Source organism: Pongo abelii, chromosome 9 (genome assembly GCF_028885655.2).
Source record: "Pongo abelii isolate AG06213 chromosome 9, NHGRI_mPonAbe1-v2.0_pri, whole genome shotgun sequence".
NCBI classification, from domain to species: Eukaryota; Metazoa; Chordata; class Mammalia; order Primates; family Hominidae; genus Pongo; species Pongo abelii.
Genome location: NC_071994.2, coordinates 57,555,566 through 57,573,904, shown reverse-complemented (window position 1 = coordinate 57,573,904; position 18,339 = coordinate 57,555,566). Strand labels below are relative to the sequence as shown.

At 46.6% G+C, this 18,339-nt stretch overlaps 1 protein-coding gene and 1 long non-coding RNA gene across 5 annotated transcripts in view; both read left to right on the top strand.

Annotated features, from left to right (window-relative positions):
- LOC129048916 (uncharacterized) overlaps positions 1–3,572 on the top strand; it is a 47,901-nt gene extending 44,329 nt beyond the window's left edge. The window contains exon 2 of the long non-coding RNA XR_008511600.2: positions 894–3,572. This is a non-coding gene — a long non-coding RNA (uncharacterized LOC129048916). The remainder of the gene's footprint in view (positions 1–893) is intronic.
- Positions 1–18,339, top strand: part of NAV2 (neuron navigator 2) — an 882,771-nt gene that overhangs the window by 426,136 nt on the left and 438,296 nt on the right. The gene's annotated exons all lie outside the window — the stretch shown is intronic.

Sequence of the window (18,339 nt, the reverse complement as noted above, 5' to 3'; positions counted from 1 at the left end):
GTAAGTAGCAGACCTGGCATTCAGACCTAAGTCTTGTGAAACTCAAAAGCCAAGGATCTTATCACTTGTGTCGCATTTCCTGTGGGGGTTGGAGAGGGAGAGGTAGTCCCAGGTTTGAGAGGCTGAGCTAAAGGGCTGGGCAGAGAGGGAGCCATTGCAGAGCCTGATGCCAAATCAAGAGAACAGAAATTGCCACTCAAATCCAAGAAGCAAGAGGCATGCCTGCAACCTCTGCAGGAACAGCAGCTTCAACCCTGTGGTTCCTGAAGTTCTCTAGGCTGCAGCTGACTGGCCAAGATCCTCTTTTACTCCCACAGTTCCCTGGACCAGGGCTCCTTTCAGGTCTGTGGAGCCGATGCTGCTTCTGAGGCAGTTGAGCTGAGAAGCAGATGGTGCACGGATGAGGGGGCGGTTGCCTGACATCCCTTCTGGAGCTCCTGACAGCTCATGAGCCTCTCCTCCTCCCCATGGCAGCTCTGCTCAGGAAGCTTAACCCAGGAAAAGACTTGTGGCTTATTTTTTCTAAGGAACTGGCTCTTCTGTAAAATGGGGATATTAATATTTATCTGGAAGAGGTGTTGCTAGTATTAAACTCAATATATGTAAAAGCCCTAAGAGACTGTAGATGCTCAGCTGGGCATTACTATTATTATCCCTTGATTTCAAAATAGACATTTGAGGACAAGCCTATCTCAAACTTCTCACCATCAGAAGTATTTATAATCTTCTCTTGAAAGAGCAGAAAAGCATGATTGGCTCAAGTTAATAGTGAAACATTTGGCACAGTGTTCTTATCACTCTTCTTATAAATGACTTTTTTAATCAACCAAAGTATAAGTAAATATGATACTTACGATTGATTACAACCATAATTGAAAGTTATTTCATTCTAGGATTATGAATCACAACATAATTTCAAAGAATGCAGAATCATCATCATCATCATCATCATCGTCATCACTATCATTATCCCATTTTCATCACAACTACTTTCCATCCAGGCAATTGGACCTTTCACATTATTAGTCTCATATCACCCACATGCCTACAAGTAAGATATTATAAGTCCCCTTCTACAAGTAAAATAAAACTGAACTTTCAAGAGGCTAAACAGCTATGCAAGTTCAAATAACAAAGAATCAATGTAAGAATTTGAATCTGTTCTCTCTGACATTAAAATCACATGCTCTTCTCACTCTATTCACCAGCTTTCAATATTTAATGTAGTTTCTTCACTGGCCAGACCAACCAGGATTCTGATTCAGTTGCTTTAGGGTGGGGCCCAACACATATAATGGAATCCAGATGCACATTCAGCAATATTTGGGATGGCATAGAAAGGTCACATTATGCCTTTGCAGAAACCAATCGTTCCTCCTGTCATCACAGTCCCTACTCACCCAGGTGTTCTTGGTAACTCCTCCTCCAGCAGCCGTAGGCAGGAGAAAATAACCACCACTCAGTGCTGCTATCATTGAGGGAGATCTGGGGTGGTGGCCTCAAGTGTGGGTGGCCTGAGCTCTGGATGTTTGCTTCTCCCCTGTAGCACAGTAGGCTCCCAGACAGATAGTAGAGCTTGGGGATATCATGATGGGGGCTTGGTAGACACTGATAGCTAGGGCTGAGATGATGCCCTTTCTCTGTCTTTGCCTCCTCCTTACCATACTTCTTTCAGTTTCTAGACTATGCTCAGGACCTTCATACATGTTGCCCTTGAATGTCCCTCTTGCTCATTCTGCCCCTTTACCTCCACCTCCACCTTCACATTTATCTAGCTCAGTGAGACTCCACCCGGCCTCTCATGATAGAATCACTTAAGGAGCTTTTAAAAATGCTGTTGTTTAGGTATCAACCCAGACTAACTGAATCAGAATTTCTGGGGGTAAGGCTCTGACACCACTATTTTTTATAATTCTCCAGGTTATTTTCATATGCAAACAGTTTGAAAACTGCTGATTCTAGTTAATTCCCACTTGATTTAAATGCCACTTCCTCCAGAAGGCCCTCCCCAGCCTCCCTCCCACCATAATCCAACTACCCCAACACCCACACTAGACCCAGCCCCTCTCTGTATGTTCCCATTGTCAGTCTCCCCCAAGAAGCTGCTAGCTGTGTGGACATAGCAATACTGTTCCCATTGTCACTGGGTTCTCAGAGCCAGGGCCTTGCACAAAGGATGTGCTCGTTCTTATTTGCTGACTGATAGAATAAAGACAAAAAGATTTGTAGAAGTTGAACAATTATTCACTGGTGCCTGCTCTATGCTGTACCCCGTTGTAGACTCTGGGGATTGAAAGCTCAGTAAGGCATGGTCCTTGACCTTGAGATGCTCAGAGTCAGCAGGGAAGACAGACGTGGACAAATAATTACAATGTGTATCTGACTATGGGCACAGGTGGAAGGTTGGCAATTTCTTCAGTCCAATCCAGATGGCCAATACCTGTGGGTGTGCTTTGGGGGCATGAGGAGGTGAAGAAACAGAGTGAAGAGGAGGAGACAATTCAGTTGGTGTGTTGTGGGGCCCAGGGTTTGGACTGAGGTGTGCTGGAGGAGGAACCATTCTGGATCTCCTCTGCCTAGCACAGGTCCTAGAACATAATAATAGGTGCTTATTAGGAGCTTGTTGAGTGAGTGAATGAATAAGTGATAGAATGAGACAAGTCAATGCATAATCTCTGAGAAACTGGAGAACTCACTAGGCAAGTATCAATGTGTATTTTATAGACTTCTTTGCTATGAGATTAGCTAGAAGCACACAGCTTGTAAAGCAGTGGTCCATGGGTTTTAGACCCAGAACAGTGTCATGGTTAAAAGAACACATTTCAGAAGCCAAAAGGAATTTCAGCATAACTCAAGTCCTTTATTTGTATTCCTCAAACACCATTAAAGGGACTTAAAACTCGCAGTTACGCATCTCAAGGTGTTTGTTTCCTTGTGTTTTAGCACTCTCATCCACTGCCCTTATACTTCTAAAGTCCCTTGGAGCCTGTCTTAGCTAAATCCCCCCAAACTCCCCCAGCCCAGACCCATAGGCCCATCCCACCTATTCTCTCCCTCTATTCCCAGGTCAAGAGGACGACACTGGCAGGACCCTCCTGGGAGCAGAGAGGACATAGGAAGGAGAGAATCTGAGCAGGCAGAGCAGGGAGGGAAATGTTACAAAAGAGAACACTTTTTGGTCCCATGACATATAAGATTTGCATTTCACATATGAAACATTGTTGCCATCAATTGCCTTAAACAGTATCCCTGAGGCTGGGCATGGTGGCTCATGCCTGTAATCTCAACACTTTGAGAGGCCAAGGTGGGTGGATCACCTGAGGTCAGGAGTTCAAGACCAGCCAACATGGTGAAACCTCACCTCTACTAAAAGTACAAAAATTAGCCAGGCGTGGTGACTCACATCTGTAGTCCCAGCTACTCAGGAGGCTGAGGCACGAAAATCTCTTGAACCTGGGAGGTGGAGGTTGCAGTGAGCCAAGATCATGCCATTGCACTCTAGCCTGGGCAACAGAATGAGACTCGGTCTCAAAAAAAAAAAAAAAAAAAAAAAAAAGGAGCCCTACGTTCCATAGTCCAGTGATTTGAAGTGTGTTTGTAGCTCAGTGATGATCATGCATCATCTCAATCCAGGGTGGGGCCCCCTCTTCCTGTCCCTCCTCATTCAGGCTCTTGACTCATCCTTTGTTTCAAGGCTAGGTTGAAGACAGGGACACTGAGCCACCTTGCCCTGGCGTCCAATCTGTGACTCCTCACAATTCACACTCTTTCCCATCAGCTCATCTGCTTGCCAAATCAGAAGTGAGGGCCCAGGATCCCTGGCTCTCTCCCTTATGGTATTAGTTAGCCTGCTGTCTAGGCAGAATGCAGGTAACAGACAATAATCTCCTATTTCACGCTTGTTGAGTGTTTCCCTATACATGACAAGCCTATGGAAGACAATTAGGAAACCTTGGATTTTCATCTTTTGTCCATTCTCTTGGGATGCCAGCAAAATGAAGGACAAGCGACAGGTGAATGGACAAATCCATGGCTGGACAAGTGACGGCCATATATGGCCATTAGAGAGATGGATAGCTCTAGCAGGTGCACTGGATACAAAGAGACAGTGCAGGCGGCACCTAAGATTTATTGAGCTATTCCTCAGTGCCAGAAGCTACACTGGACCTTTTTGTATGAAAAGCCATTTAATTGCACAAGATATCTGCAAGATGGGCTTCACTGCCCACTCCTCACAGGCTCCAGCCATGTTGGATACCTACATGCACTGTCACTCCAGTGTTCTCATATACTCCATGTCATCTCACTGAATACTTTCCCATTCCAAAGCCTCAGATGACCTTTCTCATTCCTTCCTTTCTTTCTTCACTGAATCACTAAAAGTGGCTCTACCATGTACCTGCTATATGGGGTTGGGCAAGTGACTTACCCTCTCTGTGCTCAATTTTAACATCACTGAAGTGTGGATGACAATAGCACCTCTCTCATGGTCTGGGGATGATTAAATGAGTTGGGATGTGTAAAGCACAGTGCCTTGTGCACAGTATGCTTTGTTTAAGTGCTAATTTTATCGATTACCTGCCAAAGGTTAGGCATTGGGTACCATGAAGCTCACAGCTCCCTCTCCTTCCACCACCAATGAGATCCTGCTTGCAATGAAGCTCAGCACTAGTGAGTCTTTGAGCCAGAAGCAGCTGGCTGAGTGGTTTGAGCTTGTTAAGAGGGTCCTATCCAGTACCCTATCCAGTTCCCTTTCCTCTTAGTAAATTCCAAGTGCCTTTCAGTGCCCTTTTAAGGACAAGTGCCAATGAGTGAGACCCATTTGCCCATGGTGACCCATGGTGAGATGGGGCTCCTTCCTCCCTTGTCCTGGGTGATGCCCAGTGGGTCAGATTTTAAATCCCACTTGGGATCTAGACCTCAAGATTTTCTAAAATGTGTATATAATCATACGCCCTGCATACACATATCAACATACTCAGGAAAAAGCCCTAATGCTTTCAGTTTGCCACAAAGTCCCATGTGATCCAGCTCCTGCCTTCACTAACTCATGGACTCCGGCCCCTCCTTGTCATGCCCACCCTGCAAGCTATGATTCAGCCGCTCTGAGCCTCAGTCCCTCACATATGCCACACACACTGTGTTGCCTCTGCTAGCACACGCTGTTGCCTCTGCCTAGAACCTGCATACTCCTTGCCACTCACAGCAGTGACTCCCACCCATCCATGACATCTCTGCGTAGGCCTCAGATCCTTTAGCAAGACTTCCTTGACTCCCGGAGTCTGGGTTTGCTGCCTCCTCACCTGACTCTGATCTCCCTGGGCCATCACAGCCTTGTTGGATTTCCTAGGAACTCCACAAGGAAAAGGCCAAGCCACTCCTCCTCACTGCTGCATCTCCAGGGACTCCCACTGAGTTTACAAACAGTACAGGCTCAACAGATACTTGCCAAGTGAAGTGTCTACCTTTGCAGTGCTCAGGGAACCCCGTGGAGAGGGGACAGTGCATGTTCTTTGGTCACATTCCAAGGAAAGGGCTGCAGCCACCCTGCGGCTCCTCATCTGGGGCTGCTGAGGGTGTCTGAAGTCCTCAGAGGACAGGCCAGGAGAAGAGGACTGCTGACCAAGCATCTCCCTGACTCACTGAGCAGAGGAGGGAGGTGGCGGGTGCTAATTGCTTGGTCCCTCCACACCCAAAGGAAGGCCCAGGCTTTGAAGCGGCAGCTGGGTCACATAGAAGGCAGAAGCAGCCAATTAGGTGATGCTGCAGCTTGTGGGCACCTCTGAGCCCACAGGAAATTATTAATAAAGACATAACAACCATGCAGCCCTTTGTGTGGATAAATAATGACACCCTGTCTTCCCCAGTGGCCTAGTCTAAGCACTCTGCAGCCACAATCTAGTTCATCCGGCCCCTTGGAATGCCAGCGCAGCTAAGGGAGGAGCCCCTTGGGTCCACCCAGCTCCCCAGCCCCTCTCTTCAAAGCCCCTGCTGTGCCAAGAGTCTGGAGACTCCATCTAGTCTAAGGATGGCAAATGGTTACACCTCGGGGTGCACGCCAAGTGCACAGAGCAGGCTGGAGCTTGGGCTGACAGGCATTTTGAAGCTACATCTGAGCCTATCATAAAAGAAGACGGTGATCAATTAGCACTGGTTGCCGTGTGTCTCTGATCTAGTTCTTGGGATTTCCCTAGTTTTGTACTGTTTGTTCTTGTTCTTGTCTCACCAACTACTGGTTTGTGCTTTAAAACACTTGTGACATTTAGCAATCCCAAGCACACATGCACACATGTATCCCTCCATAATTTATGGCGTGATTTCTCAGGTTATCGGCTTCTTTACACAGAGCTTCTTATTTCATGTAGTTTTTATGTCCTGTCCTTCAGCTAGGAATATGTCTTGTTGATGGTGACTCTGAAAACCCTTCTGGCCCTTTGAACTCAGCTTGCTCCGTGGAGTCTCTCTGACTGCTCCCTGCTCCCACCACAGGTTGGCATGATGTGCTCCCTCCCCTGTTCCTCGTGGTTCCTGTCTTTCTCCTGCATACAGAGAAGCTCCTTGTTGTCAGACTGAACCCCACTTGTCCCCTTAGCTCCTCTGCCCCACCTGTTTCCTGCACAAGACTGAGTTTCAACAGTTTAGAGCAGGGGTTGGCAAATTGTTTCCATAAAGGGCAAGATCATAAATATTTCAGGCTTTGCAGGGCCATGTACTGTCTCTGTTGCATATTCTTGTTTTTGCTTTATTTGTTTGCAACCCTTTAAAAATGTAAAAACCATTCTTAGCTCAGGGGCCAGACGAAAACAGGCCAAGGGCCAGATCTGACCCATGGGCTGTAATTTGCCACCTCCTGGTTTAGGTAAACAAACCTTTAGTAGCTCCTCCTGCATGCTTAGCACTGGTCTACATGTGGGGATTTCAAAGATGTGTAAAGCTTGATCCATGTCCGCAGAAAATGCCCTGTCTAGAGGGAGAGACATTCACAGACAGACCATTACAATAGTGATGGGTGCCATCAAGCACTGTGGGAATATAGGCTTCTTGGGGAAGATTTCCGAGTTGAGTAAGAATGAGAAATGAGAAGGAAGAAAGGAGGAATGAGATTAGGCTGAGGGAACAGCAAGCCAGGGGATGGAGCAGGGACCAGCACTACATCTCCTGGGAACTCTGAGTGGAGTTGCCGAGCATGCTTCCAGGCACATAGCAAAGTGCAGTGCACAGCCTCACCAAGTCCCCAGCGTAACACCAGGTCCTGAGTCCATGCTCAAGAAATATTTGGGATTTGTGTGGTTGTTTAATTTTTCTCCATTTTTTTATTCTTATAAAGTTGCAGAGCCTGAATGTGCATTCAACCCTTAGCAGTGAGGGGGATATACACGGGTATCACTGCTGGTCAAAGTGGCATTGTGATTCATTTTTCTCAGCTTGGGTTCTATTCCTGGCTCTGCCACCAACTGATCTTGGTTGAGTAAGTTATTCTACTTCTCCAAGTGTTAATTTTCCACCCATAAAGGGGGTATCATGATAGAATCTTCCTCTTGGGGGTGTCCTCAGGAGCCAGTGAGCCCCTGTAAATGCTCTGCAAATGGTGGCCAGTGGGACTTCTTTCTCATCTGCTTGACCCAAGGGATGGAGGGCAGGAGGGATATGCTGAGGGTAGTTGACACAGACCCAGAAGCAGAGAGAGGACATGGGGAAGGAGCCTAAGAGATGATGCAAGGTGGCACCTCCCACACCAACCAGCTCAGGCTCAGGACAGGCCCATGGGCAGGTTGAGTGCCCTCTATGTCAGAAACAGTGGGAATCAGGGGTAAGGGAACCATGCAGCTACTAGCTAGCAGCTTATGGTACCTTCTAAGCCAGAGGGTTTAGGTCTTAAGGAGGCAGGCAGAGGAACAGGGAAGAGTTCCCATGGGGCAGAATATAGATTTGTGAGTGTTTGTGTGTTTGTTTGCTCCTGGCCTCCCTTCAAAAGGAATTTGAGACAGGTTGTAACAAGTTACATGGATAAAACATGGTTGATATAACAGAAAGGAAAAGAAATAGCCATTGCGCAAGAGCTATATTAAACATTGAATTTGGCTCTGAACCTCTGAGCAGCCTAGGCAAGGGAGGGAAAGAAAAGAGAAAAAGACTAATACTGAGCATATGCTGAGGACCATTACCATGGAAGGAATTTCCACACGCAACCCTGTAATGATACTTATTACTATCTCCACTTATAGAACCAGGATGCTAGAGATGCTACATTGAGTTTTATAAATATATTCAGATATGTCTGTGTTTTTTGAGCATCTGCTATATGCCAGGCACTGTGCTGGGTGCCTTATGCACAGAATTTTAATTCTTCTACCAATCTTAAGAAATAAATCCTATTATTATCATCATTTGACAGATGAGGAAACAAATGAAGAACAGAAAGGTGAAGTTATTTTCTTAAGGTCAAACAGCCAGCTTGTGCCCAAGCCAAAATTCAAACCCAGAGAAGTTTGATTCCAAACCTCTCCTCTCACTACCCTGTGAGCACAGCTTCTCTGATAACAGGTTTCCTTGGCACTATACTCTACAATAATTTTCTCAAATTGAGGTGTTAATTGGGGAGGAACAGAAGACATTAAGTGGCACATTAGTCAATTTTACAAGCATCCTGGCAATGATTTTAAATAGAGGGCTGAAATTTTGTGTGCCTTGTCTTCTGGTTTTGTTTAAACACCACATGCACCAAAGCTTGCAACTTTCTGCTCTCGGGGCTTGTTTCCTCCCTTCCACGATGGGTTAAATCTAGGCACAGTAGTGAATATGAGCAACCAGGGCTCAGGGGCAGGGTCCCAGGATCCTTTCAGGCCAGAGTGAGCAACCCCTATTAGAAACAACAGACCCAAGATGACTTGAATTTACCACCTGCCCTTCTTTTTCCTGCCCCTTCTCCATGCTGTGTTTTTATGACACTTCAGTGTGCTGCTTCTTGGGGCCAGGCGCCTCCTCCAAGCTGAGCCAGCCTTTTATGGCCATGGAGCTAATTAAGTAACAGCAACTCAGGGGCACTTGGAAAGCAGCGTGGGCCCTTGTCAGTCCTGGGCTGTGCAGCCAAGTGCCTCTGGCCTGGGATGTGGAAGGAGCTTTTGGCTAAGCATCAGGCTATTCCTCTGCCCTCTCTCCTGCTGGCCCCAACTCACCTCCTCTGTTACCTCTGCATCAGAAACTCTTGAAGCCGCTGTCTCCCTGAGCTGCCTGGTAACTTCCCGAGACTGGCCTGAGAACAACTGTACCTCAATTATTATTTTCATTTCCACTCCAGGGTACTTTTTTACACAAGAGGGATGGGAGGGCGAGCTCTCAGAAGGAGAGCAAGTCCTTCTGGGTGCCAGCCTTTGGGCCAGAGGGCCACTCTTGACAGGCAGGAATGACTGCAGCTCCCAAGTAGCAATTTTTTTCAATGGAAAGTTATAAGCAACAAGCCCCAAAGATCAAATTCCCCAAGGGAAAAAGGGTATATGCCTCTGCTTTGTTCTCCCAGTTTTGCAGTGAGCAGTTTGTTCTCAAGTGTTGTCACGGGCCAGGCTTACCTCCTTCAAACGAAAGGTGGGGGCAAGCCCAGAAAGGAATCTCAATGGCTATGTGTTAACAGCTGGAAGTTTCTGTGAGTGAGGTCACCTAGAGAGCAGGTTTTCCTGAGCCTCAGGCTTCCTGGGCACTTCTCTGCCTGGAACATAAGGTTTTCCACCTTAGCCTCCACCCACAAGATACTTCCCTCCTTCAGACTTCATAACTTCTTTCCTGGCCTCTTGTTTGACCTCTGAAATGTACTCCCTGTCCACAGTAAGAGGCAGCGGCTATTAGGAGGGCAAAGGGCCACCTCCCTGTGTTCAAATCTAGCACAGAATTTAGCTAAGCCTTGGTTTCCTCATCTGCAAAATGGGGAAATAGTTGCACCACTTTATGGAGTTTGGGTGAGATCAAAGTAGGAAATCCATGCAAAGAGCTCAGTAAGGTGCCTAGCAGAGAGTAAGCACCTGAGTGCTTCTAATCCGTCCCCCTCAGGACCTCCAGAGACCTCATGGCCACATCCTTCATGCACACCGCAGCTTCTTCCTCTTGCCTCAACAGAGAGAAACCTCCAGGATCCTTAGTATGGTACAAAAGTCCCTGTTCAACTTGGTCCCAACCTTTATTTCCATTCCATCTCTCATTCAACTCACCTCTCTAGCTCTCCCCAACTCTGTGCCATGGATGTAGACTTAAACTCTAATCATATGTTTCAAAAATGCCCTGGAGTCTTTGTAGGTATTATTCCTTTTTCCCAGTCTGCCCTCCCTCACTTATTTGATAAACTCTCAGTTATTTTTTAAGGCTTAACTTAAGGGCTCCCTTCTCAGAGAAGCCTTCCCTGCCCACCAGGACACATACACACATGCCCACACACGCATGCGTACACTCCCTGTACAGAGTGGACACCCACTGCCTGTGTCCAACTATATGAGGTGTCAGTCTGTAATTGCTTTTCTGTCTCCTTCACTGTCTGTGAGCTCCCGGAGAGCAGGGACCATGTCATATGCCTCCTGGCGCAGGATATAGCAAATAGGTGTTCAATAAATACCTGTGGAATGAATGCTTGCATCACTGACTGAGAAATGTATGGTAGGAAGCTTCCTTCGATCTGCCAATAAATCAGGGCTGCTTTGTACAGTGTGTGAGTTGTGGAGTGTACCAACCTGCATGGCCAGTCCCGGGGCCCAAATGTGTTTTAGCTCTACTCCCTCAAATGAGTTAGCCTCAGAGTTGCTCAAGTCCCCTTGAAACTAATTGATACTTGTACAGCAATTTATAATTCACAAGTGAGTTTTCACAACAGTATAATGAATAATAATATCAATTGCAAGAATGTTAACATTTTCTGAGTGCTTACTCTGTACCATGCATTTGATGTATATTATTTCAATTAATCGTTACCACGACCCTAAGGGCAGATATGATTGTTATACTCATTTTACAAATGTGGGAGGCTCTGGCTGGGAGTGAGGAAGGCGACCTTCACGCTAAGGCCCTTTGGTGCCAAGTCTTGTGCCCCTTCTACCCACCCTGAGAGCCTTGTTCTGGCACATCAGAAGGCATCAGTCTTCATTCCTCAGCTGTTTGATTTCTCTCATTTAGCTTCTTCCCTGTCCCTTCCTCCTTGATCCCCCTCCTTGCTCCAGTCTGGCCTCATAATAAAAATATTTTAAGTTGCAAGGTCTCTTGACTCCCAGCACATATATTTGAAAAGGAGCATGAAATGGAGTATGGAGATCTTGAGTTCATAACTGGCTCTCCCACCTTCCAGCTGTGTGTCTGCGAGCAAGAGTCTTAGTTCCTCTGTGCTTCCATATTCTCATTTGCAAAATGAAGATAATACTACCAATCCTAGTGATTCACTTTGAGTATTTACAAACTAGCACCACGCTTGGTGCATGGTAAATATTGAGGTCAGTGTTTCCCTCCTTACCTCTCCCTGAAAAAAAAATTTAGAAAGCAATTTCTATGGCATTACGCTCAAGGAAACCATAGCAACCAGTTTCCTGTAGCTTGGTTTCCGGCCTTCCCTAGCTGTACAATAGTGCTGGGACACAGCCTTTGTTATTCCGATACCCCAGGGAAGATGTGGACGTCATGCACTCTACGGGGTAGAGGCATCTGCTGGGTAGAATTGCCCAGTGTGTGCTGGCGGTGTCATTGCTGTTGGCACTTTGGCTCTCAGAGAACCAGGCTGTCCCAGGCCTGGGTTAGGCCACGAGGATGCTGTGGTTTCCCACTGGCGACTCAATTCATCTTCTAAGGGTTGCCTCATTGTGGGTCAGGCCAGAGCAGCTGGCCCTCTCTTTTTATGGGGATAAAAGTAGCATTTGGTTGGGTCTGGAGAGCTTCCTGACTCTCCTTAGATCGTTAAGACATTTCCTAGGACGTGACGGTCACAAGAGTACCATGTGATTGTGTGTGCATGTGTGAGTTTGTGGGCGCCTGTTAACCACACCAAGAGTGAAGGCACGGCCTCTCAAGGAAAGAATCAAGACTGCCAGCCACAGAAAAAGGCTATCAACTTGGCCTTGTGAAGTGGAGAACTCCTTGTCCCTACTGGCCTCTGAGGCAAGCTGCAGTCAGGTCCAGACCATGGTGATACTAACCCCAGCCTGTACTGCCACTTGGCACTCTGCACAAAGAGTCTCCCCATATGCCTGGTGTAATCAAACCTGGATTGCTGCAGTCTGGCTGTGGAGTGATTTCCAGGCAAGCCATTTGGGCAAGAGCATCTTGACTGCATCACGAAGCATGACTGAATTTTGGCCGAGCCTAGGGTGACAGCTTGCCGAGGTCCCTGGCTGTGGGAAGAAAGGCAGTGAGGTGGGCAAAGGCAGCACCTGGCCACGGTGTGGGTGCCTCCCAAGCCCATTGTGTCCTACTCGGCATGTGATCAGGGCTTGATCATCAATGCATCCCCTCATTTTACAGAGGAGGAGACTGAGGCCCAGAGAGGGTTGGGCCTTGCCCAAAGTCACACAGCTTGTCAGTCACAGACTTATTGCATTTTCAAGACAGAATGACTCCTAAAAATTATCTGTCCCAAACTCCTCAATTGATAAATGACAAAAATTAGGTTCAGGGAAGGAAAGGAGCATTTTCAGGGTTACAGAGAAGGAGAGAAGACTCACAGCCCTGACTGCGTGATTTTGTGATTGATCTACAGAGGCCAGCAAACTATGGCCCCCAGGCCAAATCAGCTGGCCACGTTTTTGTAAATACAGTTTTATTGGAACACAGTCATGACCATTCGTTTCTGTAATGTCCATGACTGCCTTCCTGCTACAAGGGCAAGATTGAGTGGTTGCAACAAAGACCATATGGCCTGCAAAGCCTAAAATATTTACTATCTGGCCTTTTATAGAAAAAGTTTGCCAACCCCTGGTCTAACCCACTGAGGTTTTTCCAAACGCCTGGAAACTGCTGGCCACAATCCCAGTATCGTTCTCCTTTGAGGAGAAGAGAATCCATCCCTATTGTCAGGTTGGGAACTGGCCAGAGACCCCTCTCCACAGGGAGAGGCTGCGCCCCAGGAATAGGAGGGAGGGGATGCTGACCAAGAAGAAAGCCCCCTTCAGAGGGGAGTTGAGTCCCAACTCACACTTGGAGAGAGCCCAAGATAATAAGGGTGATAAGAAGAAAACCAATTGCTAACTTTTGTGATTGTGTGCCAGGTTCTGTTCTAAGGTACTTTTTTGTAGGATTGAACCTTCACAACAACCTAGCACAATGGGTACAATTAGTATTCTCATTTTGTACACGAGAAATGAAACGTAGAAAGATTAAATAACTTGCCTAGCCTAGTCAGTGATGGGACCAGAATAGGAGCCCAGGCATGCTTACTCCGGAGCCCATGCCTGTCATCTCTCTGCAGGATCTGGATGAAATGGGTGTCTCACCTGCACTGGGAGGGGTCAAGAGCTTAATCCTGTAACTTTCCTCCTTTGTCTTTTCATCAACTGTTTAGTGACTGCCTGTTGTGCACAAGTCACAGTAGAGCTGTGCTAGGCTCTGTGATGGGAGAGCAAGAAACATCACATATAGAACCTGCGTCTGAGGAGCCCGCAGATGGGAAGGCAGCAGCTATGTGATCAATTGCTATCTAGGGTAGAAATTGGCAGTGTCGAAAGAGAAGCATGGGGAAAATGCCAGGTGAATCAAGGGGCATCATCTTCCGGGATACCACATAGCCATTCAAATGTTGAGGATCGGGGGCTCAAAATGCTAATGTCTGGATGGGCCAGGCAGCTGATGTGAACAGAGAAGCAGATCTTATTTGTGTAAGACAGCAAGGAGAGGTGGGGCCTGTGGAGAATGGATGAATACATTCCCCAGTGCTAGGTGTTCAAATTCAGAATTTCCCACCACCTCCACGAGCCAAACCTACCTCTCTCAGGCCAGATCAGCTGTGGCATCTGTTATGTTGACTAATATTTATCAACATAGAAAGATTTCCTATGTTGTTAAATGTGAAAAGCAAATTACAAAGCAGTCAGATTAACATGTTTTGGGTTTTTAAAAATGTATATGTCTCCATACATAGAGCTATATGCAGAAAAGGCTGAAAGGAATTACTCCAAAATTTTAACAAGATTTTGAGGCTGGCTGGGTGCAGCAGCTCACGCCTGTAATCCAAGCACTTTGGAAGGCTGAGGCTGGTGGATCACCTGAGGTCAGGAGTTCGAGAACAGCTTGGCCAACATGGTGAAACCCTATCTCTACTAAAAATACAAAATTTATCTGGGCGTGGTGGCGCATGCCTGTAGTCTCAGCTACTCTGGAGGTTGAGGCAGGAGAATCACTTGAACCTGGGAGACAGAGGTTGCAGTGAACCGAGATTGTGCCACTGCACTCCAGCCTGGGCAACAGAGCGAGACTCCATCTCAAAAACAAAAAAAAACACACACAAAAAGATTTTGGGGCTATTATTTTGCCCCTTTGTTTTTTTTTCATTTCCCTCCCCTTTGGTACAATAAACTCATAGTACCCGCCTCAGCTTTTGTTTCTGTTTTTGTTTAGAAGAGAGAGATGATTCTATATCCTTCCCCTCTCTACCCCACCATCTCTTGACTCATTCCTACTCTTCAAGATTCATCTCAAATATCACCTCCTTTAGGGAACCCTGGTTCCTAGGGTGGTTTGGGACACCCCAGCAGTGTTCTGTGCTCCCCACATCACAGCCCTTCCTTTTTGGTGGTTCTTGTTGTTACCTGTGTACTCCTGTACCTGGTACTGAAACAAACACTAGGTGTGAGCTTCCTGAGGGCAGGGACTGTGTCGAAGCTATCTTTGCATTTCCAGTATCTAACATAGAACTTAACACATAATGTGTGCTCCATAAATACCTGAGGAATGAGGGGCTGAATTTAGTGCTGACGGCAAGAGGAAGGGCCCGTGGAGGGGAGCCCTACCTATTGGGCACCAGAGAGGCCAGGAGGGTTGGGGGCCAAGGCACCTGGAGTGAGGGGCAAAGACAGGACATCCTGGGCACAGTGGGCCATCCCATTTGGCTGGAGGGTGGGGTTCTTAAATGAGAATAGAGAGAAATCAGATCGGAAAAGAGGAGGGCTCCAGAAAGGTGGCTGGAACATCAGGCTTGGGGGTTTGGATGTTATTCCAGCGCCCAGGACAAGCCTGGTTCCTCACAAAAGATAGCTCTGGCCCCAGCGCATCATTCTTTTCATCCCCCAACCCCCCTCTTCAGAGCATTTTCCTGCCTTTTTGGCACCGAATGCAGTGCTGGCTTCTGTCCTGAGCAGCGTGATCTGCTGCCCATGAGTCAGGGGCTCCGCCATTCCTAAGTGACTAAGGCTGTCGCCTCCCGCCAGTTTCCCGTAACCGCCTGAGTAAAGACTCAGTCTGAATCACTGTTTATTGTTTTTAAGGGTTTTTTTCCCCTCCTCTCCAGTTTTTAAATATCAACCACCCAGCCAGGCCAGTAGGGCTGAATGAATGCTGGGGAACTGTAGGACACACCCCTCACCCGCACACACAGGAGGGATGCGGAACCCCATTCTGCTTAGGGAAGCAAGGAGGCTGTGGCTATGGAGCCAGACAGACCTGCATTCAAATCCTGCCTCTACCCCTACCTGCTGTGCTCCCTTAGGAAAATCACTTCACCTATCTGAACCTTAGTTTCCTTATCTGTAAAATGGGGATAATAATGCCTATATAAGAGGGTTCCTGTGAGAATGAGAGCTAAAATTTATAAAGGAACTGGCATATGGCAGGCATTCCAGAAATGGTAATTATTATAAAACATGGCTCTTCTGCTCAGGAATGAGCTCACGTGAGAGAAAGGTAGGGGTCTCATGCCTTCTTTGCACCTGTCATTTCAGTAAAGCCAAATAATCAAGGGCTTCCCAAAGCCCATGTTTTAGGAATTTATTTCAGACTACTGATGAATCACTTAGTTCTATTATGAATAGCCAACATTTATGCAGCACTTAGCGGGTGCCAGGCACTGTTCTAAGCGTTTTACATTAAGTAATTAATTTAATCATCACAAACCCCTTTGGGATAGGTATTATCATTATCCCCATTTACAGATAGAGACAGAAACTGAGGTGCAGAAGTTAACTAACTTACTAATGAGAGACAGAGCCAGGGGTTGAACTCAAATGATCTAGCTTCTGGGGACAAGGTCATGCCTGGCAGTGAGATTCTCTCAGGGACGTCCCCTGACCTGGCAGTCCTTCTTCATATGTTTTGCCCTAACTGGATCATTATCAAATAATGACAATGTGCCAGGCATTGAAGTATCATCAATTTTCAATTTAATTTCACAGCAGTTATAAAAGATGGATTTGCTTGTCCTCATTTTATATATAGGGAAGTTGAAGTTTTGAATGGTGAGGAAACACCCAAAGTCAGTTAGTGATAGAGTTAGCATTTGAACCCAGGTCTCTCTGCAATTTGGGGGTAATTGCACCACTCTGTGTGAAATGGCTAGCTGAATTGAGATCAGGTTTATCTTCTAGAAGCCTATTGGTTTGATTATTTGGCATTAATGGCCCACTGGTCTGCCTAAGTCCCTCTAAAGAGGTGACCAGTCTGATGGGATTTAGCAATAGATTTGCCCCTTGGGATGAGCCCTTGGTCCTCCACACCAATGGCCTGCAATTCTGGGAGGATCTGGCCAGCCTTTGGCAAGCCTGGGATTGGAGTACAGGAAATCTCTCTATACAGAACATGTATTCAGTGTCCAGAAACTCTCACCAATGCATAGTAAGATGTCCTCCAGACCAGGTAGCTAGGAAGCCACTGTGGGAATCCACTGAAACCTGTGGGCACATCTGAATGGAATTCCTGTGGGATGTACGTGTCAGGTGTCTGGCAGCCTCAGGAGGCTGTGTGGTGGTTTCATATAGAAATTAGGACACCTCCACCTGAGAAAATACATCTAGCAGGGAATCGACAGATGTCCAGAATATTAAGATAGCTTGTGTTAGCCACATGATCTGATCAAGCAGCTGAGAGCGAGCAAGCCACGGAGTGGACTTCACTCTGCAGGGTTCCAGGGCTGCCCACCACTACCAGAGCATCAGGCACAGCAGCTGGACTCACTCCCCTAGACAGCACCTTACCCACATACAACATACTCACCACATGGTACACCCTACACATTGCTCTGTTGACTTATGTAGATTGAGGAGTGGGAATCTGCAGAGGGAGGAAAGAAAGAAAGAAAGAAAGAAGGGGCTGATGATAATACTATGCTAATAATAATTGCTTCCACGTGCTTGCTATGTGCTAAGAACTGGGCTAAACTTTTTACACAGATGCATTATCTCATAATCCAATTGTTATCCTACTTAACAGATGAGAACACTGAGCCTTAGAGAAGTTCATAAACTGCCCAGAAAGGAAATGTGTACTGTGGAAATTAGCACTGTGGTCAATGTGCCAAGCACATTGTGAAGTGCTTTATATACATAGCCCCATTAACCTCTGTGAGGACCTGGGAGGCTGGTATTGTGTCAGCCCCTTTGTGTCGCTACAAAGAAATACCTGAGGCTGGGTAGTTTATAAAGAAAAGAGGTTTAATTGGCTTATGATTCTGAAGGCTATACAAGCATGGCACCAGCATCTGCTTTTGGTGAGGGCCTCAGGAAGCTTACAATGATAGCAGAAGGGACGGGGGGCTACATATTACATGTGAGAGAGGGAGCATGAGAGAGAGGGCAGAGATGCCACACACTCTTTTAAATAACCAGATCTTGCATGAACTGAGTGAGAACACACTATCAGGAGTATGACGCTAAGCCATTCATGAGGGATCCGCCCCCATGACAAAACACCTCCCACCAGGCCCCGTCTCCAACACTCATTTCAATATGAGATTTGGAGAGGACAAACATCCAAAACATATCATATTCATTTTGCCTATTTTTCAGACGAAAACAATGAGGTTTAGAGAAGTGAAGCATTTTCCAAGGTTGCAGAACTAGGATGAGGGAGGACTAAATTCAAACCTTTGTTAATCTGTGGATTGTCAACTGTGCCACCCTGGTTCTGGCTAGAAGTTAGAAGATCTGGGTTTCAGTGACTGCTTTGGTTCATATAGATAAAATGGGGATATTTGTATTAAGTGATCCTTAAATTTCCTTGTAGTGCTAATATTTTGTGTTTCTCTGAGGAAGGAAGAGTAGCCTGGAGTTTGGGAAGTCATCAGTGGCCTTGTTCTGGGACACATGTAAGCCTGTTTGAATGGGGAGGGCCAAGGAGAGAGAGTAGTTTTTCATTTCCTCTAAACAGAATGTCAGGGGTTGTGGGGTGGAACAGAAA